Raw genomic sequence first — 27407 nt, forward strand, 5'->3', positions numbered from 1 at the left:
GGCTTGAGAGACCCTAAACAATATACGTCATGTATGAACTAGCATACACCCCCACCCAGCAAACACATCTGCCCTGCAACACACTACCAAGCTCATTGTATTGTATGCGTGTCATTGAAATAGGGATTTAAATTAGCCCTCTGTAATGTTTCACATGTTGACATTACATACCCCTCTCCCCCACCCACTAGGCGCGCTGAGCAGTACAGGCCTATCCAACCAAGGCCATCCCCGACCCATACATTCATTACCCACAGTTCTGCTTCCCCACACACACTGCACACACGCACCCACCGTCCCTACTCGGGTTACTGGCCTGTAGCTACCACACCACCACACATAGCTCCCCCTCCATACCTCCAGCCTCAGGACCCATCCCTTATGTTGTCTCGACCCAAGTATCTTAGGGTACCTATGTAACTCTGGGTGTAGACGAAAGCTGTATACCCAATGTACTGGCTGTCCCACATGGGACGAATGATTACCTGGTACAAACAATAGATTTCATGTGTGACTGTGTACACTAACAGATATAGTTGTAGGTGTCGCAAAGCATACGTGGCACACAAGGACGGCCGGTATGCACACGAAACACAATACCCAGCAATAAAAGACAACATTGCAGGATATGTAGCTTAATATGTAGAGAAATGTGTGTGTATATGTACCCATAACTACATGGAGATATACTTCTCCCTCTCTGTAGTACAAATGTATACATACATAGATAGACATATATATAAATACCCACATACAGATATATACATATGTAGACACCCATAAATCCATATGTCGTTAGATATATATATATATATATATATATATATATATACAGCAATATGTATATATATATATATATATATATATATATATATATATATATATATATATATGTGTGTGTATATGTGTGTGTGTATATATATATATATATATATATATATATATATATATATATATATATATATATATATATACATATACGCCGCTGAAAAAGCAATCATTATTGACCACCTGGTACAGCACTATGTACTGCTTTTTGGCCAGACAGCTCACAACCAGCAGGAGAGGACTGCCCTGTGGAACGAGCTAGTCCACAGGGTCAATGATGTCAGACTGCAAAACCACAGCTATGAGCAGATCCGGCTTCATTGCACCAACCTGCTTTGCCATGTACGTCGGCGTGCAGCTGCCGTAAGGGGAGACCACCTCACAACAGGGGGGGCTAACCCACCCATACACCCCTCACCCATGTGGAGGAGCTTCTCAGCAGCCTTGTGGCACCTGTTCACCTGCAGCATCAACATCTGGCAGGGAACATCTTGGAGGTGGGTGCCAACAACACACCAGCTGCGTAGCGTGCAGGTAAGGCCCCAGGGCACATCAGTACCCCACTCATGTGTATGAATCTGCATTTGTACAGGTACATCATGAAAAACTGAGATGTCATATACATAGTCTGCTGCTGTGTAGTAGTAATAGACAGTTGTGTATAAGCTTTAATATTGTGTAATTCTACTGCTGATGTAACATAATGCTGCACTCACCTTTTATGAATGTCACAGCTGTTGCCACTGACATCAGTTTTCTCACACTCCTATGTAGGTCCCTCCAGGATACCACCATGGCAGCAGCCCGTAGCCGGTGAGTATGGTTCGTGTTCATGCATGATGATAAACTGGGCATATAATAGCTATGGGATATCCCCCATGCACACGTCTAACACACCTACTCATTCTGCATGCTGTACATGTTCACGTTTTGTTGCTGTGAAATGCACTGCATCAGAGTAGAGACCATGCTGGGGTACTGGAAGGGTACAACAGACACATGCAAGATAACTAACATCTTGTCAATCTGCAATGTGTCCACAGGGATGTGACGTGTGGCAGGACACATGGCCTAAAATAGGGACATGGTTGCAGTTGCACACAATCAGGTTAAGTAAACATTGCAGATGTAAACCTGACTCCATAGCACTCGTGACAGCAGTGTGTGCACTCCAAGAGATGTGCACATGAGTAGACCTTGCAGCCATGCAGAGGTCTGGGAGATGTGTAGGGCAAACTCCACAAAAGGATGGAACGAGTGAAAAACTGAACTAAAACCACGAATGATCACTCGGGAAGTCCAAATAAGGGTATGAGCACAACTGTAATGAATCCAACAAGGTAGTGAGGATATATCCAAATGTGTAATGAAGAATAAACAGCTGAAACACGCTGTAGTAAAAATCCAAACAGTTTAATATAACGCTTGTCTCCAAAGAAGTACGTTTTCGAGTATCTTCGTCAGATAAAACATACAGATACTTAGAATAGTACACAGCTTATATACATAAGTAATAAATTGAATAATAGAATAATGAAGTAATGAAATAATTACATTTTAAAACTCTTAAAAATACGTCTGTTTACTTCTCATTAAATATATAATAAAAACAATATAAAATATCCCCAAGCATTGTATGAATGTACTGAAAACCTCATATTCAATAAATACTATAATAAATTAAATCAGTATAATATTGTATGTTTAAAAAATTCAAGAAATAGGAATAAATGATAAGTGAATAAATGAATGAATAAAATGGTGTTCTGTCATCATCTAGTGGACAAACAGAAAATCACAGCTTGGCAGCTCTTAACTTTAAAACTGGAACAATAGAGAGCATATCATTCAGACCAGGTTCTTTGGTGGCATCCAAAATTATTTGCCAATACAATTCCCTATACTCCAGTTTAGTTTCCCACATGCCACCCCTAATTTCTTTGGGTACTACCTCCAGAACAAAAAAATGAAAAACAGAATTGATGCATGTTGGAGAATGACGAAATAATGCATTATTAAAATTACCTTTTTTCATTTCGTAATAGTAATTCGGTTTTCCCTACATAAAAGGAAGAACAGGAGTGGCATGTGGCAATGTATACAACACCCTGTGTATTACAGTTAGCAAATCCAGGACTTGTGATGGTTCTGTTTCTACTGGGAATTAAAAGTTTAGAACCTGTTTTAATGTATTGGCATTGAGAACAGGTACCACACTTGAATGTACCTGTTCTGTGGGTTAGAACGTCACCTGTAGTATGTCCACCAAACTCAAAAATATTTTTGAGATTTGTATCTCTCCGGTATATAAATTGTAATGGCTGCTTTCTGATGTATTCCAAATCCGTAATTTCCTTAAACCTATCCCATTCCTTGTGTATGACCTTTTTGAGTACAACTAAATCACTGGTATAATCCATAACATATGCTTTGGAAAAATTGCTGTTGTTGTTAATATTAATATTAGTTAATCCTGATTCAACAGGAATAGTAGTGTTTACAGATTCGTCCTGCCCTAAAATAGGGAAAAATCTTCCTTTCCTACCTTCCAGTACCACATTATAAACCTCATCACACAAATAGGATGGATACCCCCTTTCCTTGAACATTTCCATAATGTATTTACTATCTTCTAAAAAATCAACGTCCTCTGACGTCATCCTACTGGACTTGATCAATTGGCCCTTCAAAATGTTTCTCTTTTGTCCAAATGGATGTCCACTGGAAAAATGAAGATAGGAATTTGAAAAGGTGGGTTTCCTGTATATCTTGGAGGTAAAATGGTAATCTCCCTTACTTAATAGAACATCTAAGTAAATACATTCATCATAATTAATACTGTAAGTGAAATCCAAGAAGGTTGTACTGTTTTTTAATGTATGTGTAGGGCACCCCTCACAGCCATGTAAGGTCCGCTGGTTGTAAGTGTAATAGTCATGTACTGGTCATACATGCACTGCTGATGTTGTGATCTGTAACACAGACATCAGGCATCCACAACTGATAGCTGTTCACATATCATCCCAGGTATGAGTTGCTACAACGCATAGGGGCTGTGAGCACTGGAGTTGATGAAACAGTACTATAGATGCATCAATAGTTTCTACACCTGCGAGTTATGCTGCAAAGTACAAGGCAGGGTGCAGAACAGGTCCACAGTAACACTTTGTACATGGGTGCAGTGTTAACGTGGGGAAGGGTCATCACCTACCAACAAAGCCCATGCCTCACACACATGTATACTGCCACTAGCATGATGTCACTATAGTTGCACTGCATGCTGTTGAGCTCCATATGTAATGCATGTTGACAGAAGGTTAATGGAAGGACTGTGTGTAAAAATGTTGTGCAACTCCACATGTAAGAGTGAGTAAGGGGGGTGTCTCGGTTGTGTTCATAAGTGCAATCTAGTGGAGTGTGGATGATGCATGTCAGATGTGTGTGTGTGTGTGTGTGTGTGTGTGTGTGTGTGTGTGTGTGTGTGTGTGTGTGTGTGTGTGTGTATATGTGTCCATGTATGCACAGGCAATAGTGGAATTGACCACATGGTGATACTTTTCCTTGGGATTGTGCTGTACATGGAGTGAGACATGGGACACCAGGACAACCTGTCAGGTATATGAACACAGGACAGCTGATAGCATAACAAGATATGTGGCATGGAGCATGCATTGGAAGGCGCGGTACATACCAGGTATACACATCATATTGCCAGCAGCAGATAGGTAACCGGCTACCCACATATGCAGCACTACAAATGCAATGGGGAATTACCACAGCACATCACTGAGTGTATCCAGGTAGTAATGTTGTCCGCATGATGGGTTGCTTGTGCAGCAGATGTGGCATGGACTGAGCAAGACTGTAGTATGAGGCTCTGGTGTGTGACATATGTAGTGAATGTAGCAGCCCCAACCATATAGGTCCTTGTACACCATTACTGCCCATAAACAGTGTAATACAGAGTAACAGCAGTGAGGCCATGTACAACCTACTCTAGCCAAGTCAGGGAAGTGATGGAGTAACATGTCAGGTGTGGTAACTACATGTGTAGGCATGGAGAGGAATGATATGTTAATGGGCTGTAGTGATGTATGTATATTAGCAAGTGCCATGCAGGATGGGGAACATATGTAACTGAATGTGGGACTGTCTGTAAATTCAGGGAAAGTGAGATAGTAAGGTGGCTGTCAGTGTGAGTGTGTACTGTTATGCAATGCTGTACATGTCTTAATGTGTGTATTTGTTTCCCCCTACAGGTGGCGAGGTGGGTCAGGGTCCCTCCTGCATGCAAACTGAGGTAGGTGTCCCTACAGACACCGATGATGATGAAGGTACAGGTGAGGCACAGGTGGGGTTGTCAGAGGCTGACACTGAGCCAACATGTGTCATCACCTTCCTAGCCACCCCAAGCCCGCACACAGTTACAGTGCCCCTACAAACCCCATCACATGTGGCCATAGCAGAGGGACAGTTGGTGCTTGGTGGCAATGACCAGGAAAGTGTGGTGTTCATGCCAACTGTGTTGGGTCACAGTCAGCATAGCTGGATGTCTGGAGGGCCACCACATCGGCAGATGCACCGTGGTGCTGGAGAGAGGACCGCAGGTCATCATGCCCCTGGCAGAGGCGCCACAACTGGTACAACCAGGAGCATAGTTCAGGCCGTAATGGAGACACAGGTGCATATGGAAATGCACACTAGACAGGTCCTGTCGCTGCAGAGGTCTGCTTTTGCAGCTGTAAGTGGCAAACTCTATGAACTCGCTGGTGACTTCCAGGAATATACCGAGGTCATGGATAGACGGTAGGGTGAGATGGCTGGCCTCCTCAACCGTGGTATGTCTGTGCTAGAACATGTGGTGGGAGTGGTGCTATGGCTGCTTGGAAGTAGGCCAGAGACACCAGCAGCTGGCAGTCAACGTGGACATGCCAGGATGCACAGCTGCTCCCGTAGTGGCAGTACCACTCCCAGCACACCACAAGGGATGCTGTCCACACCACACCACAGCAGGCCTCATGCACATGGCCCTGGCCAGTCCCAGGCGGGACATGGTTCCAGCGGACATACGTCATTATCAGGGGAGAGTAGCAATTCAAGGTCTGTACCTGCACGTGTCCATGGAACCAATGGCAGGCACAGTCAGTGTGTCCATGGCCAGAGGCAGTGAACTGCAAACCCTGTCAGGTATGGTCTGCAGCTGTCCAACATTACCAATATAGGGCAGCCACATGGCAGAACTGTGTGCATGCATACCCACACACTATGCAACCACACCTAGGGCAACCCCATACTGACATACACCACATCACTATGCCCTAATGAAGGAACCACACCCCTCACCCACACACATGGTGACACATGTTTTGACCACCCTCAGCCTCTGGTACACCTGCAACACACCCTGTGCATATGATGATACCTGTGCCACATCCCTGTCATCCATAAAATTGATGCAGGGACAGGCTAATATGGTTATGATGCACATGGTGACTGTGACAGAGTGCTGCAATGTACTGCAGTATAGAATGTAGGCAGGGGTAATATGTACTGCATACATGTCAGGTAGTGTAGCCATTCAGCTATGATGCATCTCAGCTGTTGGTAGCACCAACTGATGTCCCCATACGGTCATCCATGTGTGCTGCAGGCATACATGTGTCAGCAGGAGGATGGTCCGCAGTCATATTCCACAGGGGTATGTCAGTGTGGTGACACCATGGCCGTGACATGTGTGGTGTACAGTTGCACACATGCCACAGGTATGTATAATAGTTATTGGCCAGGCAAACTTGACTGGTGGTCTGCTGGTACAGGTATAATCTGCACCCTTATGTCAATCCATCCACATATACACACATCCTTACTTGGCGACACTGTGTCTAGACCCCAACCCATGTATGTATTGCTGCTGAACTGTGTGGCTGTCATTGCACACACGACACCATCTGTGGAGTGAGATGTGTACCAGGTCACGTACTACATGCAGACCATCCACAGACATGTACAATATGGTAATGGGGGATGTAATGTTTGTATATGGAGAATACGTAGTGTGTCATACCATCATACACACATTGACAGACACATAGCAGGTAAACACACATCTTAGTGACCTGGTTGTATAGTTGCTAACTAACTAGTCCATGTGTCCAATATATTACAGGTAGGCCGCACACAGCACATGTGTAACTGGGCTGTATCCTGTTATCTGTTATCTGTATGGGTGATGGTGACATTGGCCACCTGAGAGTGGTACGTGGGCCATATACCAGGTGTACCATGGTGTAAAGACAGTGTACACAGCACCCACATCCCCCGTCTTGATACTCTGACATACCCACTAACACACATTGGCCACGACGCAAAAAAACAACCCATTGCATATCCCAACAGTGGTACCACAGGGATATGCATGTGATGCACATGCCACAGGCATAGTAGGATGTTGCCTTGTGTTGCCACACCTATTGGCAACAACAACAATATCCGTACTACTGTGTGGCAATGTGTATTGTAATAAAAGTATATGGACTCGGACTGGTCTACCCTACAGATATGCACACATGCACACATATACACGTGTGGCAGACCTCAGTGGGATTCCCATGCCTACCAACCCATTGGTACAACACTGTTGTGCTGGTACTGCAAGGCACATGTAGCTGTTAGGGACAGGAGTGTAACAGGCTAAATGTTACGTTAATTGGGGTGAGTGGCACCACACACTATACGAGTTGTACAAATGGGCATCCCCCCAGCCAAACACGTCCACCCTGCAATACACTACCAAGTGTTGGAGATTCCATAACCAGGGCCAGTGACAATATGGGTACATGATGTTACCTGTACTACATCCCACCTGTATGATGTCAGGCTGATATTGGTAACTGTCATGCAGTACAGTCTGGCTCCCATGGAGAATGTATTATCTGGAAGCCATCAACATTTCCAGGCTTCAAATACACAGACACAGATATTAAGATACAGATATACATATATATATATATATATATATATATATATATATATATATATATACATGTGACTACACATACACATGCATTTATACGTACAGTATGATACATAAGTGGTAGGTGCACACAATATGGAGCAGCCACTATGTTTACAGTTGACCCCTGAATGACTGGACACTGTATGTTTCACCCATACAAATGACAATTGTTGCCTGTAACATACACCCACAGAGAGGTCATAGGTAAAACAACACCCACACGTTTGCAGACATGAAAACCTTTCAATGTGTATTATTACAGGTCTACATGCCATGCCATATAGCTGTTCAGAAACTGACAACTATATAAATGGAGTGATGCTACAGTGGACCAGTTACAGTCATACAATAGGCTGGAAAGGTTCACAACTGTTGCTGTCCAGACCAAGCCATTCACATTGTACAATAAGAAAGACACATTGGGCCACAGGATACCTAACAGTCAACAGTATGTACTCCAGGTGTGTAGTTCAGCAACCTCTATCTACACACTGTACAAACACAGTAGGTGGTATAGACGTCATATGACCACATGGGTTGTAACTGCTACATAACATGGCATAACTGACACCATCACGAGCACACCAACACACAGAACAGTTTGTATGGCAGGGAGTAGTAGTCCTGCAATACCCAGATTCATGTCAGTAATGTGTATATAGGTGAAGTATATGGTACTGTACATCCAGATACCTTAAGGCAGCTCAGCCCTGATACCCCCACATTTTGTAGCAGCCTAGGTAATTTCTGGTGCTCCCCCCGACTCAATAATACAGGGCCATATGCCACTGTTACATACACTTGGCTCTGCAGTGCATGAGGGCACACATGTATTGTCTAGGTGGCACCCACACATATATGGCCCCAGCCCCACCATATGTGTGGGGGTTACAACAACAGTGGACTGATGGCAGACATGGCAGTGTGTTATACTCCCAGCCCACTATGGATCAACCACCTACGTCATGACATATGTGCAAAGCTTGGTATGTAGGTGATGGACAGAGGCTGGAATACAGGCACATATGTGAGCAACTGTTGCCATACACTACACAAGGTGCAGGTGTTACAGGATAGTCTGTAACATACCCTTAGTCAGGGAATTGATGGTAGAGACAGTCATGGATGTAGCCATGTATTGGTAACACACAACACACACACACTGCCAGTGTATTATCTGACACAAGACCTGTGTGGTGGACAGACAAGACATGATCGGCACAGCTCCAGCTGGCATGAGGGTAGGGCCACAGTAGTCTGCTATGCAGATGGACTGCATTCCATGGCAAACTAGTATGTACATCCACACCCTGTAACACCAGTACTGTACAAAGCATAACACAACTCCACTCGCAGTTTGTCTGTACTTCCTGATCCTCCTACAAATATGTGGCTGCCCTGAGTGTGCCAGTTCTCCTGTATGGGGTATTTCTACATGCTGTCGGTAGCACTGCTGCCCACACACAAGAAGGATGCCCATCACAGGAGATGTAATGGGACCACGTACACATGATGTGGGAATCTATTGTTGGTGGTTGCCATGACAGTGTTAATTGGGTGTAGTACACATGTGTAATCATATATCTGGCTATCTGGATATGTATATGTACATATAGTCCAAACATATGTCCTGGACATGAAGTGTAGGCCAACCCCAGCCCGTATGTTCCCAATGTTGTAGTTGCAGGGGATGTCAGGTATGTATAGCAGGTATACTAGTAGACAATTGCTACTGTCATTGGGATTGTCTTTACAGACATGGCGTGTGTGGGAGGTCACATCTGCTCATAACATGTGTGCCATTGGTTACTGAATGACATCCAAAGGACATCAGTGTACAGTGCCGTTGCTAGCACGTAATGCTGCTTTGGACTGCAGCAGAGATATTGGCCAATATATGTGGAGGGTCTGTCATAGTCTGTACAGTCAAGAGGTGTACACATAAGCCCTTAGTGCTACTCATGTGTACCATGCCTGACAATATGGACGCGGATGGCCATGTAAATGGGTATAACACATAACGACTGGTATATGATGTCCACCATAGATCATGCATTCACACACCCCTGTCTGGCCTGTAATGGTATATCCCTCATTGGTGAGATCTGATCATAAACTAATCTCACTGGAAATCCACATCCCGCCCCCACCCCAAACAAAAAAGACCATAGTGAAGAACTTCTCTAAAGCAAACTTCACACTACTCAAGACTGGTGTGGTATCCTTCAAGGCCCCTGAGCCAGTGGAAACCACAACCCAAGCTGCGGAAGCCCTTACAAATGCCTTCTATGAACACCTCCAGGACTGCATGGATCAGGCAATCCCAAATAAAACCAAGACTCTTTCCACAAAGGGCAAACGCCCAGTCTGGTGGACCCCAGCCATTAACAAACTTTACAATAAGAGGAGAAAGCTATTACATGATAGAACAAAATCCATAAAAGGGAAGTCACCCCTGATCATTATTAGTAAAAAATATGAGCACTCATAACATCAACTAAGGCCAATTTTGAGAGAAAATTGCCATGGATTCAAAGGACAATCATAAGGCCTTTTTCAGCTATGTTAGGAACCTGGGTGGAAACTCCCAGATATGCTCAGAATTAGTCCAAAATGATACAAAATCACTGAACCCACAGACATTGCCAACATACTGGCAGACAGGTTCAGTGCAAACTTCACCCCTCTCCCCTAAAGGAGAGATAACTATCCCAGCCGAGTGTAGCCTCCCGACATCTCAAATGCAGGTGAAAGCTGCTCTCTCTAAAGCTAAAACACAGCATCAATGGGACTGATGGTGTCCCCGGCTGTGTGCTACACGAGCTAAATGAGGAATTAAACCGCACATAAGGCAGCTGTTTAATCTCAGCCTTACCACAGGATACATGCCCAAGGAGTGGCGTGACGGCAACTGTTGTCCCACTCCACAAAGGCAGCGCCCACGGACCCTGGTAATTACCCCCATAAGCTTAACAAGTCTAGTCTGCAAAGCTATGGAGAGGATCATAATGGAGCTCATAAACAAAGATATAGGGCACTTGCAGCCATTGGCCCCCACCCAGTTTGGCTTTGTCAAGGTAAGATCATGCCTTTTGGACTTGGTCGTCTTCTTCTTAAGTGTCCCCAAGGCCATTGATGAGGGAAAGGCAGTCCATACAGCCTACCTTGACCTTGCAAAGCTTCGACACAATACCCCACTGGTATTGTAGAAAACTTACCAGCTTAAATGTAAACCCATATGTCACAAGATGGGTTGCAAACTGGCTTAAGGACAGAACCCACAGGGTTAGAGTTGCTGGCGCTGTGTCAGACTCCAAGCCGGGTCACAAGTGGTGTCCCACAGGGCTCGGTCCTGGCCCCTATTGTTTGGCATCTACTTCAGAAGTACAGGCCAACATGGGAGGACTTTTGACAAAGTTTGCAGACGACTGCAAACTGGGCCATAGTGGAAAGTGCATCGACATGGATATCCTTCATAAGGGACTCACGGAAACAGATAGCTGGTGCCAGAGCCATGGCCTGAAGTTAAACACCAAAAATGTATAGTCATACCCTTCGGGAAAAACAAGGTAACCCCAAGCTACCATATAGGTGGCAATCCACTAAGCACAGAAGGGGTTATCAGGGACCTGGGGACCCAGGTTGACAGTGGCCTTCTTTGACACTCACATTGCTAAAGTGGTTAGAAAGACCTTCTACATTGCCCACCTGATCATGAAGGGATTCACATCCAGATCTAGTGAGGTCATTGTTCCCTGTACTCTTCACTTATCAGACCAATGATCGAGTACATGCCCCATTCGGGATGTATCTCACCCGACATCTGCAGCAATTGGAGAGACCCCAAAAGTTCCTCACCAAAAGGATAAAGGACTCCAAAATCTGTCATATGCTGCCAGATTGAAGAAACTCCAGCTCTATTCAGTCGCATACCGCCTGCTCAGAGGTGACATGTGCCTGACATACAAGGCCATGTCCAACCCGAATTAATGGACATGCTCCACCTCAAAAATCCAAATCCACCAAAACCACTAGAGCAAGCGACTTAAACCTTAGCACGGATATAAATAGGACGTGCTGGAGGGATAGATTTATCACTCAGAGACTCCCTATGCTGTGGAATAAAATCCCGGTCCATGTGAGGCAGAGCACCTCGCTGACTCTGTTCAAGAGAAATCTAGACCTGTGGATGGGAGATCGTAGGTTTACCCCGGGAATCATCTCTGTGTCACTGCTGGACAGAGGCACAACAAACTAATGGGCACAGTATTTTTTCATATAAGGGTATGAAGCCACAAAAATTTGGGCTAGGCTTATAAATGCCTTAGGGCAGATAGCCTAGTATAAACCTATGAACCTATGAACCTATGAACCACTGGTACAGGCGTGCCATGGCCACATACTACACAATAGGTATTGACATACATCTGCACTGCATCCCAATACCCTGTCTGACATACATGGCTGTTAGTGGAGGTCTGGCAGCAGGACATCTGGCTAATATCTGCACATGACATCCCACTGGGTAGGTACACTCAGCTGCTAGGCATGTCACAATGCACTGTGCAGGCTGCAGGCAGACTGACTCAACACTGGCCAAGACCTCCCAAGGGAGAATGCACATGTACCTGCATATAAAGCAGGCTCAAAAGGCATGTCACAGCACAGGGTAAGATACACCTCTGTGACAGTGCATATCCACAACCAATGTGAACACAGCCACAGCCACATATGGTTAGCTAGCATGGTATTACAGTATATGGACTATGTGTTCGACACCATCCTCATATGTGCCACTCACAGACTGACCATACATATACTGGCCTGCTACACAGTTTGGTCTGGTGGCTGTCTGTGGTATGGGATACATGTGTTTATGGCCCTACAAACATGTACGCCACTACAATGCCATACAGTGGGGCAGCATGTAACATCTGATAGTAGGGGAACTAGAACAATGTCATCTACCATAGTCTGTACATAGGCTAAGGTACATATCAACACTACATACACTGTCGACATTCACCATAGGTACACAGACTTCAGTACTGTACGAACATCCACAGAATTTGCAGGCAATGTCATGTAATGTAAGCCCTACTGTACATAACATGTGTAGCAGTCAGATATATCAGTGGCTTGTTCTCAGATATGATGCCACAAAGTATGATGTACAGCACATATGCGCCACTTCATGCACAACATATGTACAAAGGTTGACAGAGGTGTGGCTGGGAGCACATACACAGGGCCAATATTGACATGTTGCTGTGATAACCACATACATTTACTGTTGTTACAGGGTTGTTGCAACATATTTCCTTTGAGGGATATGACATTTGTGACTACCACAGTTTTCTCCATCTACTGACTGCAATCCTCACACTACCTTCAGCAGTCGACAGCTAGATGCTCCATGGGTGACACATGCAACCATGGACACAACACTGCCCATGCTGCAGATGACCCTGCAGATGGAGATTCCCCATTAACATGGAACTGACATGGTAGTTATTGAGACATATACAACAGCCATATCCACACAAACACTGTGAAAGCAACATTACTCCAAATGCAGTATAGCTGCACTTACAGTCTGTAGTCAGGTCAGGCACATCTACCTCCTGTTTGTTGCACTGTTTCCACAGTGTATGTTGTTAGAGGTACACCGCAATCCATCTGAGATGCTGTTTGGCACATGACAGATCTAGGTCGTGCCCACAGTGGATGAAAAGGGCCAACACAACCATGATGTTCCTATGTATTGGAGTGTGTTTCCATACATTTGGCTATGGGAATGTTACCACTGCTGTTTCACATGCAGTCAGCTAGGGAAGGGCTGTGATTCATGCAGAGGCCATCAGCTGATCATGAGCATTACTTACATTACACATGCTGCTGCCTAAGGAAAGCAGGTGTAGATCTCCGCTTCCACCTGAGAGGGGGTGGGGGATGCAGACAGAGGCAAATATGTGTCAGGGAGGGGTGGGAGGGTAAAACTGAAGCATGTTTGTGTCACACACATAGCAGCACAGGGTTTCAAACCCCTGACAACTACATAGTGCTAGCATAGTTTGCTTCAATTATTGGATGCGTCACATGGGTTACCTGTTGTGGAGCACTCAGTACATATATGTGATGGTGAGTGACATTTGCAACAGGGATACAGTATCTGTATGGTAGATGACATACATGTGCCTGTCAGCATAAACAGGTGCCAGCATCAACACAGCCACACTCGTACAAGGACACTTGACACACATGGCAGGGCCAAGTGTACAACACATCGCTTGTGGGAATGCCACATCACATCACTGTGCAGGTATCCCATGCACCACACGGGTCATACAGGGGCTGTATGGGTGAAGGGTATGGGAAGGTGTCTGACATCAGACAGCATGCTGCAGTATGCCCATGGGGATTGTAGGGAGTGTTGATATGAAAATCTGAAGCCTGCAACACACACACAAACACACAGGGTGCCACTACTGACATGCATGGGTGCATGTCTGCACAGGTGTGTGATGTTCAACTGTGCCAGACGGCTGTCCAGGCTAGGTGATGGGTGTACCTTGGCATCAGGTCACATGACAATGGTCTGCATTGTGGCTCAGGGATGTAGTGTCTGCATTTGCCCACACAGGCGGGCGTTGTATCCACATCCAGTCACCTGGGTGACTACTCTTTGTGGGCAATGCTGTGCATCACTTGCCTTGTCTGTGTTCCTTTGTCCATGACATGGACAGTGTCTGAGATATGCACACCTCCCACATGCAAGTACAGTGACATGTGGAACTGTACCTGGGGTGTCCAGCCCATGTTGTGAACATAGATTATCATCAGATGTGCTAGTCCTGGCCACCTGTGGTGGGAGCTTGTAATGGCCAGCAGCTTTACCCTGCACCTAAATGGAGTGCATGCTATCAGCATTCCTTGGTGTCAGTGGCATCTGTCCATATGGGCATGTTGTCAGGCATGATATGTCTGTTGCGGGTCATGTGATGGCACCACAGGTGGTGCAGTTGTCCACTGGGGAACACGGGGGAGGTGCACTGTCTGCATGTATGTGCATATTCGACAGATGAACTAGATGGCATGTCCTCTGTGGCCCACTGCTGTCACTCCATAGTTACTATCAGTGGCCAATATGCAGTGTACTACCCACATATTGGCTGTTACCTAGGCATGTGTGTGTGGGGTGACAGTGTGCTCTGGGTAATACTGGGCTTATTAACTGTGATTACCTGGCCTTGATGTCACATGTCTGGGTACGGCTCTGCACCCAAGCCTCTCAGCCATATCATATGTGTTATCCCTGTACAGTAGACATTGTGATATATAGTATGGCCACCATATAAGAAATATGCAAAACCCACTCCACATTGGCCGCAGGTGTCACACAGTCACAACTACCTCTATACACGATATGGGTTACAAACACACACTCACACATGCACACCTGTCATGTTTGGGAGTAGAACCCCTACCTAACTAGGGTATTCCAGTACAGCACTACGTAGTTATAGTACGCGCCACAGATATTACTGGACTAGTCTTTGCCTAAAAGTGTATTTCACACTGACTGACATCAGCAGGATTGCCAAAGTAGGGCATTTGAAATGAAAGTGAGGAACTAGCCTAAAATGCATTGCTCCCTACACAGACAGTGACATACACAATACATCCAGAACTGCCCTGTGTGGGGATGGAACCCAACCACACTTCTAATTCACAATCCAGCAGTATGCAGTTACAAGATGTGTTATGGTGATTACTGCTCTACACCCTTCCCAGAGGTGTATTTCTAGGTGCATGACATTGGCAGCCTTGCCAAAGGTGGGTATGTGAAATGTGAGTACCCTAAATGCATTGCTCTCTACACAGTCAGACATACACGCATACACACACACTTGACAGGTCACTGGTTAGAACTCCCAACTATCTCCTTAATCACACTATGGCCACACAATGTTATGGGATGTGCTGCAGAGATTACTGGGCTACAATTGTCCCAGAGGTGTATTTCAAGGTGCATTACATCGGCAGCCTTGCCAAAGGTGGGTATTTGACTTGTAAGAGGTGTGAGTATCCTAAAAAGAATTGCTTTCTACACAGTCAGACGTGCACACAAACACAGACACACACACGAGCACACACACACACACACACACACACACACACACACACACACACACACACACACACACACACACACACACACACATGCACACTCAGACATGCAGTTGCCAGGTTTGGGGGTGGAACTCTTACCTTACTAGTTTATCACACTACAGCAGTATGCAGTTACAGGATGCACTATAGAGTTTACTGGGCTACAGTCTTCCCAGGGGTGTATTTCTAGGCGGGTAACATCAGAAGCCTTGCCAAAGTAGGGTATGTGAAATGTAAGGGGAGTGAGTACCCTAAAAGCATTGTTCTCTACACAGTCAGATATGCACGCATACACACACATTCAGCAGGTCGGGGGCTAGAACTCCCAACTAACTCCTTAATCACAATATGGCCATATGATGTTACGGGATGTGCTACAGAGATTACTGGGTTATGATCATCCCAGTGGTGTATTTCAAGTTGCATAACATTAGCAGCCTTGCCAAAGGTGGGTATTTGACTTGTAAGGGGTGTGAATAGCCTAATAATCATTGCTCTCTACACAGTCAGGGACAGAAAGACACACACACACAGACTCACACATGCACAGTTGCCACGTCTGGGGTTTGACCTCCTACCTAACTACATTATCACACTACAGCAGTACGCAGTTACAGCATGCACTGCCAAGATACTGGGATACAGCTTTCCCAGGGGAGTATTTCTAGGTGGGTGACATCAGCAGCCTTGCCAAAGTTGGGTATGTGAAATATAAGGGGTGTGAGTACCCTAAAAGCTTTGCTCTCTACACAGTCAGACATTCATGCATACACACACAGTAGGCAGGTCAGGGGTTAGAATTCCCAACTAACTCCTTAATCACACTATGGCCATATGATGTTATGGGACGTGCTACGGAGATTACTGGGCTATGATCATCCCAGAGGTGTATTTCAAGTTACGTAACATCAGCAGCCTTGCCAAAAGTGGGTATTTGACTTGTAAGGGGTGTGAGTAGCCTAAAAGGCATTGCTCTCTACACAGTCACAGTCAGTGACAGACAGACACACACGCACACACAGACTCACCACTTCTGAGGTTTAACCTCCTATCTAACTACATTATCACACTACACCAGTATACAGTTACAGCATGCGCTACAGAGATTCCTGGAATACAGCTTTCCCAGGGGAGTATTTCTAGGTGGGTGACATCAGCAGCCTTGCCAAAGTTGGGCATGTAGAATGCAAGGGGTGTGAGTACCCTAAAAGGCATAGTTCTCTACACAGCCAGTGAGAGACAGACACACACACTCACACAGTTGCCATGTCTGGGATTAGAACTCCTACCTAACTAGTCTATCACACTACAGCAGTATGCAGTTGTGGGACACACCATGGAGATTACTGACCTACAATTCTCCAAAAGGTGTATTTCACACTGGATAACCTCAGCAGGCTTTTCAGGGTACCACTATGGGGTGGCCAGTATGTACATGGCCCATACACCATTCATGTAGGGGTGACACGCCACAGGCAGTCACATATGGGGTTATATGTCACAGGTGGATGTATAGGGCAATTAGCAGACTATGTCCTTGTACAACCAAGTTGCGCAGCTGGCATGTGGACCACATATTCTGTGGTGCTGACAGGTACTGGTCACTAGTAACTGCAGTGTGTGACATCTGCACCTGATGTGTTTGGGGCCCTTTGGCTGCATGCTGGGTGGGACAGGAGTGGATGGCTCCTGCTCATGGTCACCCTCTTCCACACATCGTTATCCATCTACCTTTGGCTTATTACGGTGTGTTGTCCTTACATATATGTCTGTATTCCTATCCACTGTGTGTGCAAGGCATGAGTGCTGCATACTGACATGTGTCTGCAGTAACAATTACAACCGCTGGATGTGTCTGGTCCACTGGTGTTTGCATACATAGTCTTCATGTGTTTAAGTGTGTGAGCATGCCCAGTATGACCTTTCAGTATAGTGATGACTGACATTGCCTTCATTTCTCTAAGTGTGTGAGCATGCCCAGTAAGGTCATCTGTTTTGCATGTGTGGAGCATGTCCAGTGATTTGTACTGCACAGTTGACCTTTGTGTTGTACACCATCAGGTAGCATGCTGTGTCTGCAGGGTATCCACCGATCATTTGGCATTGACTGTTGCAACATGTCTGCATAGCAGGGGGTACACCTGACTATTTCTATGTTTCTACACAGGATTTGGGGGGGGGCACCTGACTGCTACTATATGTCTATGTGGGGTGGGGGGCACACCTGACAGTTGTACACATTTGCTAGGGCTGTACTGGTTTGTCTTGTAGTCCATTTCAGTCAGTAGTCTTACCTATCGTGCTGGCTAAGCCATACTGGTGTACTACCATTCATATCTTTTGATTGCATACACATTAGTTTCTGACTTCCTAGCCATCACAACTAACATTCCATTACCTGGTCTGCTGTAGTCTGCCCATGTAGGCCTGAGTGGAGGTTACCCGTACCTCTCATTCAGAGACCATAGTATGGCATTTGTTTGTGTTTGTCTACACCTGTCCTGCTGGCTGTGACTGTTGTTGGGTATGTGACCCCCCTCCTGACTGGTATGTGTGAGTCCCTTATCTTGTGGGTGTCCCAGTATTGCAGGTGGTGCTGCAGAGCTGCCTATGTTGGATGCATGTAGTACACTGCCTACACATGGTTAGGCACAGGTAGTGTAATGTTTGGCATCTCTTTTACTGTATGTGAGAGTCAGAGAGAGGTGCTATTCCTTGGGTTCCTCCCATGTCAGTGTTTGTGCTATGCGTTGCCTCTTTGCCAGGGCCAGGGCATACTGGGCATGCCACCTTCTGCCTACTGGGGCAGGCTCAGGTTGTTTCTCCTCCGAGTCACTCTGTGCCTGTGCAGGCCTTGGCATTGGTGGGGGCTATGTGGCCCTGCCCCTTGCTGCTCCTGCTACAGCTGATTCTGCAGGATCATATTGTGTAGCATGGCACATACAAGGACGATTTGGGTACATGTAGTTGGTGAGTACTTCAAGGCTCCACCAGATGTGTCCAGGCACCAGGACTGTGACTTGAGCATCTCAAACACATGCTCTATTATGATTCTTGTTTGTGCATGTGCCTCATTATGGAGTTCTTGTTCAGGTGTATGTGCATTTCTGATGGGTGTCATCAGCCATGGCTCCAGTGCATATCCAGCATCCCCCACTAGGTGACCATGTGGGATGTCCCCATTGGCAAATTTCTGGTACAGCTGTGTCAGATGCCAGATGTGGGAATCGTGATAACTTCCAGGGCAGCCAGAACACACATTCAGTATTATGCCCTGGGCATCGCACATGACCTGGCAGTTGATGGAGGGGAAGCCCTTGTGGTTGATGTAGAACCTACCCTGCTCACCAGGTGGTGCTTTGATGTGTATGTGCATGCAGTCTATTGCACCCACTACCTCAGGGTATTCTGTTATTTGCTGGAAGAGACATATACTGCTGGTCAACGCCTCACAGGTGAGGGGGAAATATACGTGCTCACCGACATGTATTGCCATGGCATCCAGGAACTGGTGGAGTGCAGCCCCTGACATTTTGCTGTTGTGAATGTTAAAAGTTCCTCACTTGTTTACACCAGTGGTGTAGGGTGTGGGAAAGGCCAGAGGGCTAGGTGTTTGCGTAGTTTATTGTGGTGTTCTGGGCTGGGCTGGTCTGCTGCCTGTGTAATTGGCTGGCTCCAAAATGTTTCACCTGGCAGTGAACCTAGTCCCCCTTGATTAACTTCCTGCTGCTGGTTTCCCTTGCCATTGCTTTTCTGATTCATCCGAGGGTCATGCTGCGCATTTGGTGTACTCCAATGTGCACACTGCTGCAATTTCCTGGGTTCACTTCCTTTATCTTCCTGCAGATCCCGTTGCATGACGCGCACACCTGCTTACACTTTGTCATACATGCTGGGGAGGTTTAGAGACACCCCCTGGCTTTGCTGTGCTAAGTTGGACGCAACCCTAAGCCACAGGGCTCCAATCCGCTGACAGTATGCCTGACACTCCCACACATGATGTCACATACCTCCTAGTCTTGCACTCAGCTATTCATACTCATACACTGTTGGGACCTGCCTCACATGCTGGGGAAAACCGGGATTCACTATCCTTCCCCTCATTTGCATAGAATTGTCTGCTAATGCATAGTTACATGTGTCACACTGTGCCTCCCCCCTTAGCAACCACTACTCACTGGTCAGGTTGTCTTTTGCCTGCCATTGACTTGCCTGGTGAAATACTGATTTTAGTTAGACTGCTTTTTTTAGGTTTATTTTCTTATTTTTCCACCAATCCCATTTGCATGCCGCTGCCCTATGCTTCAACGGCTGTGATCGGTGGACATATCATAAAAGTTGTATTTTGTACATTTGGCATTGTTTGCAATGCTAATGGCCTTCTACTTGACCATTGGCATGCTTCCTCAATGATATGCATCCTTTATTTGGAGCTGTTATAGCTCCGTTTTGGAGTTTTCAGTACCATACATGGTTACTAACCGAGTACATTTCTGCATATTACGCTAGTCCTGCACACCCTCATTCCTACATCCTGGATGGCAAATTTACCTCATTTACATGGTTTTCACCTGCAAATGGGGTGATTTGCATACGGGGCTGGGAACGTGCAGCAGTAGTGCTACAGTGCTCGCGCACGTCAAACATGCACATACGTGGATCGCTCAGCTGCCATATTGGCAAAATTTCATCTTACACTAATCATGCACGCCGTGCAAGCTTTAGAGAATCCGGGGTAGTGAATACCAAACAGAGCTATAGAATTCAGCTAAATAAAGGTTTTCTGAACAGTGGTACATAGTTTTAATCACAGCTTTGAAGGATTTTGAACTATACATTCTGAATAAGTATATAAGCTGCAATGAATTTGTAAATATATTGGTTATATGAAGCCTACTGTCTGTGGTTGTTTCAGAAAGGATGGATTCAGGTCAAACATAGGGATGCTTTTCAAAAGGTGTGAAGTTACATATGTAGACAAGTGACATATCTTGTATGAACAAATGATGCTCATGTCTAGTTCATACATTCTGCTAGAGGGCCCTCGTTAAGAGAATTTACTTTTTACTTGGATTGAATTCTTACAGCAGCCAATAGGTGTGCTGATCTATATTATGTCTGCACTGGTAACTTTAGAATAAATGCACCAAAGACAAGCACAAATTCAAATCACTCCTATCTAGCTACATTTTCAAAAACTGAACATGCAGCTATAGTGTCGTTTATACTGCCACACAACCTTAGAAATACTTTTTCTTCAACCAGTAGAATTCATTTACATGACTTATCTCCTGCATGCATACCTGTCTCACCTCATCTCCTCATCTTTAGTTGCTCCCCCATTTTCATCTCCTTTGCTAATTTTACTTTTTCTAATCACCTTTATTGCTTGTTTTAAATTTAACTGGTGCTTTATTGTTTGATGCAATATTGTGTGTTATATGCAGGTTGTATTTTCCGATCAACTTTTTGTTTGGAGTTATTCCCGTGGGACTAATGAAAATAGATTTTCTCATCTGGGCAGCCACAGTTAAAGTTAATACATAAATAAGCAAACAAAATACGTACATAGATCTGCTCAATCACTACTGAGCAAAAACAGATTACTTAAACACCTGTACACACTGAAATAAATGTTCCTGTTGGGAGAACATACTTCCCATACCACAATGTGGGGAACAAGCCTCTATATCTCTGCTACTAATGCAAAACTTCACAAAATCATGGGGGAAGAATGTCCCAATGCTGTTTGATAGCTGTGTCATAAACAGATGCAGCTGTGTCAACATCTCAGCATAAAACCAAACCTGTTTTGTTGAGGTAATTAGAACCTCATCAACCTGCCAATCACTTGCAGGAAAACCATGAGGCATCTTTATTGGGACTGCCTACAACAATTAACTATGGCAAAGCCTTTGCTTTCTTGATCATATTAAAACAGGGAGGATGCAAATCTCCAGGAAGCTTTACACAGGGAATTACTTAACAGTCAGACCACTGAACAGATGAGTAACCATTCATTATATAATTACTGAGGTTTTCATTCACATGGCATGCTCCTTTAAAGTTAAAGCTAAAAGTTTAAAGGATATCACACTGAAGGGAATTTATGACCTTCATCCAAAAATCATATGGTGCAATAGTGCTGAGACAAAAGAGAGCAATAACTTTTTAGATTGCTTTGGGCATGGGTGACAAAGCCCTCCACACTTTCCTGTGGAGGCACTGCTTATTACGCCCATTGACTTGTTATCTCCAGTGCTGTTAGAGCCTGTAGAAAAGTAAAATTAACAATTATAAATCCTGTCATCACTCCAGGTACTGCTTCATCTACTGACTTTCATGAGTGCGTCCAACTTTCTCTACAGTACAGATTTCTCTAATAGCGTAAATAAAATTTCTAGGCAAACTAAAACCAGAATGAGTCATATTCACTTAGTATCTACAGACTTAACTATGTCCTAGCGTGTAATGTGCTTACGAAAGTGATCTCATCATACTTCTGTCACAAATATAGTGCATCTATTTTATTACTATTTTTTTTTTAATTTGCATCTGTTTACCAGGTTAGTTGGTTGATCAAGAGTGCACATTTGCAGGCATAGCCCAGGTGAAAATATTAACAGCTAGTACACAGCATGTAAGCAATAATACAACATAAAAGTCATGTAAAAAATTATATGCAAATCATCAGGCAGTATAAATATCGGAGTAAGCTCTGTAAGTGATAAATAATCCACAAAAATAGTACAGTTTCTACAAAATGACTAGACAAAAAGCAAGTTGTAATTATTTGAAGACTATATAGAGGCTGCTGAGTTGGGTAAGTCTGAGAATGGAAGTGAACAAATTATGTAGATTGGAATATTGATACAAAGAGTAAGGAATGGGTTAGGCAGTTAAGAGAGAAGCACAAGAGTTACTTAATTAGGTGATGTCCTGCTTGGATGCAGATGTACTTAAGCTTAAAAATTAAGGTGGAAAATGATATATTGTCTGAATTTAGTAAGATTGAGGTTTTCATTGAGTTGTAGTGGGGCCTGCCAGAGTGAGGAAATAATTATTAAGGCAGTGTGAGCAGATGTTAGAAGGGAGGATATTGAAGTGGTGAGAGGTGGTGCACTTTGTGAATCATGACACAAGTTATAGAAGATGACTTTTCATGAAGATTGTCTGAGAGTGAAGGAAAGGATTTGAGCCTCTGTTTAACATGGAGTCATTTTGGTTTTTCAAGAGTGAAGCATTGCTTTGTTTTCAAAAGGTAGTCAGTGATAAAATGACAAATAGAGTTAGATATGGGTTGAAAAGAAGTGGCATTATGTTTGGAGGATGAAACAATAATAAAAAGGCCACACTAGTTGGGCAAAGACTGCATTACCAAATGCTGTCCTAGCAATGGTGAGGAGGGGAGATTTTTAGGGGAGCAGAAAAGTAGAGGTTATTTTGCTCTGTTTTCTATGTGGTGGTGGAAAGTCAGTGATTGGTCAAGCCACAGGCCTATATTACTATGAGAGCTGTGACTTCAATGTTAGTATTGCTCAAGTCAGAAATTGTTAGGCTACCTGGGCAGTTAGTCTGTGTGATGTGCCATAAAGCATTGTTTTGGTTTCAGAGTGGCTCAGAAGATGATTATTCTGGATAGATCAATTATGAGTTAAATGCAGGTCAGACTAGAGCTTTGACTGGATTATAGTGTGGGAATGCACAGGCTCTGTGGAAGAACAAGTGATGTGCATAAATGGGTAGATGGCACTGGGAATGGTCCCAGGATGATTTGTCAATGAAAACTGAGAGTGAGGGAAAGGAATGTAATCTTCAGGAGCTCATTTAAGAAGCTGGTGGTATAAGGGGGGACAATTATACTTTTAAGTTTGAGTTTAACATGTCCATTTTGTAAGGTTTTAAACAAAGGTAAGTAGTCTGCACTGATCCCAAATGTTTGAGACTGCATTCATGACAAGTGAGTAGTTGGATTGAATGCTTTGACAGATCAGTAAAAGGGTGCATGTAATGTTATAATTTTCAATGTTTGGCAGGATGTTATCTGTCAGAGTCCAAAGTGCCATTATGGTTCTCTGGCCAGACTAGAAGCCATGTTCTCTATAGGAGAGAAGATGGTATTGCTGGGTGTGTAGGTAGAGTTAGGTGTACATGAGTTTTGCACTACAATAGGAGAAAGAACTGCCTTAACACCCTTTATAAACATATTAAGTCTAACATAGGATATTCATTTAAGTTTACTGTTATAGAAGTTATTAAGAATAGTATTAGAGGTGGGGATATCATCAACAAAACTGAGTTAATGGAAATGAAATGGATAGCAGCCCTACAGGCACATAGATCACCAGGGCTGAATTTTACTATACTTTTAAAATCAGCCTTAAAGGCTTGCCAATTACATCATTAGCTACCTGTGTTTTTTGATTGGTTATTTCTATTTTAAATAGTGGTTTATTTCTATTATGTTTTTATAGGATCTGACGAAGCACATTTCGTGAAACCGCTAATCCTGTTGAATCTATTAAACCTGTGTTTTACTCTACATTTGCCTGCTTTTGGTTTTATGCACTCTGCCTTGGAGGTCTGACTGTTATTTTACCTTTATCCTGTCCTTTTTGCAGGACGACCTTTAGTTGTTTGTATTACTTCTCTTTTGATGCTATCTCTATCATATACACTAATAAATATTTTTGAAGACTATAATATTTTTATGAATCACCCTTCCTGTAAAATGAATCAATTTGTTAATATCAATATTATTCTCTTTTATATCATTTTAAAATTAAACTAGAACTGGCTGTAATACAGTTATTGCAGGAGAGAAATTCATGCCACCATGAAATCAGGAAACACAAAGGATATACAAAAGTAGGATGGCAGTAACCAGCAGTAGAAAGCAGAACCAGACATGCTTTGATATGTTTCGTTCCTTTGCTTTAAAAATAAACAAGGCTAGCAAAAATACTTGGTTATTCCATTTGCAGGTACATTCATACAGCTAGCTGGGTAGCAATGCATATTTCTCAGCTAAAAGAAACAAAACTGCATTTTTTTGTAGGGGGCAAACCCACCTAAACATTCCACCCAGTACTTACATATATTCTAATTTTATGGATAAACTATCAGAGAAAAGCCAACATGGATAAAAATCTACCAATGTGCAGATAGCAACTACAAGAAATTATGACTGTAGTACATACACATTATACAGAATACTTGCATAGCATTTAGCAGCATTGCATACAAAGCTCCACAAAATCTATATATTTATAACTACTGACCCAAAGTGATTTTGCTATTTAATCACTTACTGTGACTGATTTTAGGACCCAGTCAACTGTGGTACTTAAGAAGCATGAAACCATTTGAAAGAAAAAAATCAGAACAAAAATAATGCATTATATTTTGTCCCTTGGTCATATTTCTGCAGAGTTCAGGGTGCTATAGTGAAAAGGCATTCTTGTAGTAGATCCAGTGTGGACAAGCTGCATATTAAATACATTCATGTTCTAACCTTACCTGTGGGTACTTAAGGCATCCCAACAATCTAGCAATTGGAAGGGATAAGGTCGAAGGTAAGTCACCAATAAACGCCACTGCCTTTGACTGGCAGTTATAATTTGGAGCAGTACCTTTGTTTCCTGATAAGGAGTCCATTGTTCCTTTAAGAGCTCTTTCTACAGAATAGCAGACATCATATATGTTAAATCCAAGTGTTACATTTGGTAACAGATCTTGCCTTTGGTTAATCTCTTCAATAGCAAACACCATGGCCAAAACAAATCGGTAATACCTAATGTGGAAACTGATAAAGTAATACCTTGTAACCATCCTGAATATTATTTTTTTTGAAATACAAGGACTATTAAAAACATCAATACTTTTTTTCTGTTTTGGAACTGCAATTGAGTGTAAACAAAAAGCAATGAGAAGTATGTTCATAGATTCATAGGTGTTTACTAGGCTAATGACTACAAGGGCCTTTTTATGTCTAGCCATGCATCCCAAATCTCTGACAAGTTCTGATACCCTTGTTAAGTGTAAGCATGGGCCTGGGAGATGAACCATTTACAGGTTACCTGTGTCCATTAGAGTGTGCCAAACCAGGGGTAAATTTCCTGTTTCCCATCCAATTGTCCAAGCTGCACTTGAATATATATCTATATATCTCTATATATCTATACACAAACACACACACACACATACACACACACACACACACACACACACATACATATATATATATATATATATATATATATATATATATATATATATATAAAATCTATATGGGTCTACCGGATAATGCCGAAAATCCACAACGCCGATGATGAGAACACCGACACTGGAAGATCGACAATGGAGATAATCGACAGTTGAAAATCCCGATGCTGTAACACCAACATGTTAAGTTAAGTGAGCGATAGTGACGGACTGTAGGGTTAGGGGAGGATTAAGTGAATTAGGGTTAGGGCGCGGGTCAGGTGAGTGTGTGATAGTGACAGACTGTAGGGTTAGGGGCGAGTTAAGTGAGTTAGGGTTAGGGCGTGGGTTAGGTGAGTGTGCGATAGTGGCAGACATTAGGGTTAGGGTTTAGGTTAAGGTTAGTGCATAGATAGTTGTGTATGTAAGGTTTAGTGTAGGTTTGTAAGGTTTTTGGTGTGCTTGTGTTTTGTGTGTGTGCTTTTTGGACAGGGAATTTGCTTTGTTTGTTGATTGTCAGGATTGTGGTTTGTCGAGCATGTGAAGTTTCGTGTTTTTGATCTTTTGGTTTTGTGGTGTCAGTGATTTAGTTGTCAGTGTTTTAGCATGTCGGTGTTATCAGGTAGTCCCATATATATATATAGATATATATATATATATATATATATATATATATATATATATATATATATATCCAAATAACCAGCCCCGTCGAACAAGATACAATGAAGACAATATCCCAAACCAGTAACTAAGATGGATACTAACTGCAACGTCAATCAGCAAAGACGTTCAAGTCAGATATCAGGTTTATCCCCAAAACTGTAACCAGCTGATACAGTCAAAATACCGCTATAGAAATCCTTTATTGAATGCGCTTTCACGACTATAAGTCGCTTCCTCAGACGTTGACAAATTCAAAAACTCTTACATTCACCTTTATAAAGAGACATCACATCCTTTGTAAAGACATCACATCCTGTTAAAAAAAAAAAAAAGTCATCACATCATGTCTAAAAGTCAAAGCAACTTGTAAATCCTGTGGGTGCTATCATATTGATGTCACTATGCTAGATCACGAAAAAACTGTGATCAGTGTTACACTCCCACAGTTTCTATATCCCGGCATTTTGAAACACAGAATCACATTTTCTAAAAAATCACAGCAGCAATTACATACTCAACTGAA

This window comes from Protopterus annectens, chromosome 4.part0 (assembly GCF_019279795.1).
Source record: "Protopterus annectens isolate FY-2018-M chromosome 4.part0, PAN1.0, whole genome shotgun sequence".
In the NCBI taxonomy this organism is placed as follows: Eukaryota; Metazoa; Chordata; order Ceratodontiformes; family Protopteridae; genus Protopterus; species Protopterus annectens.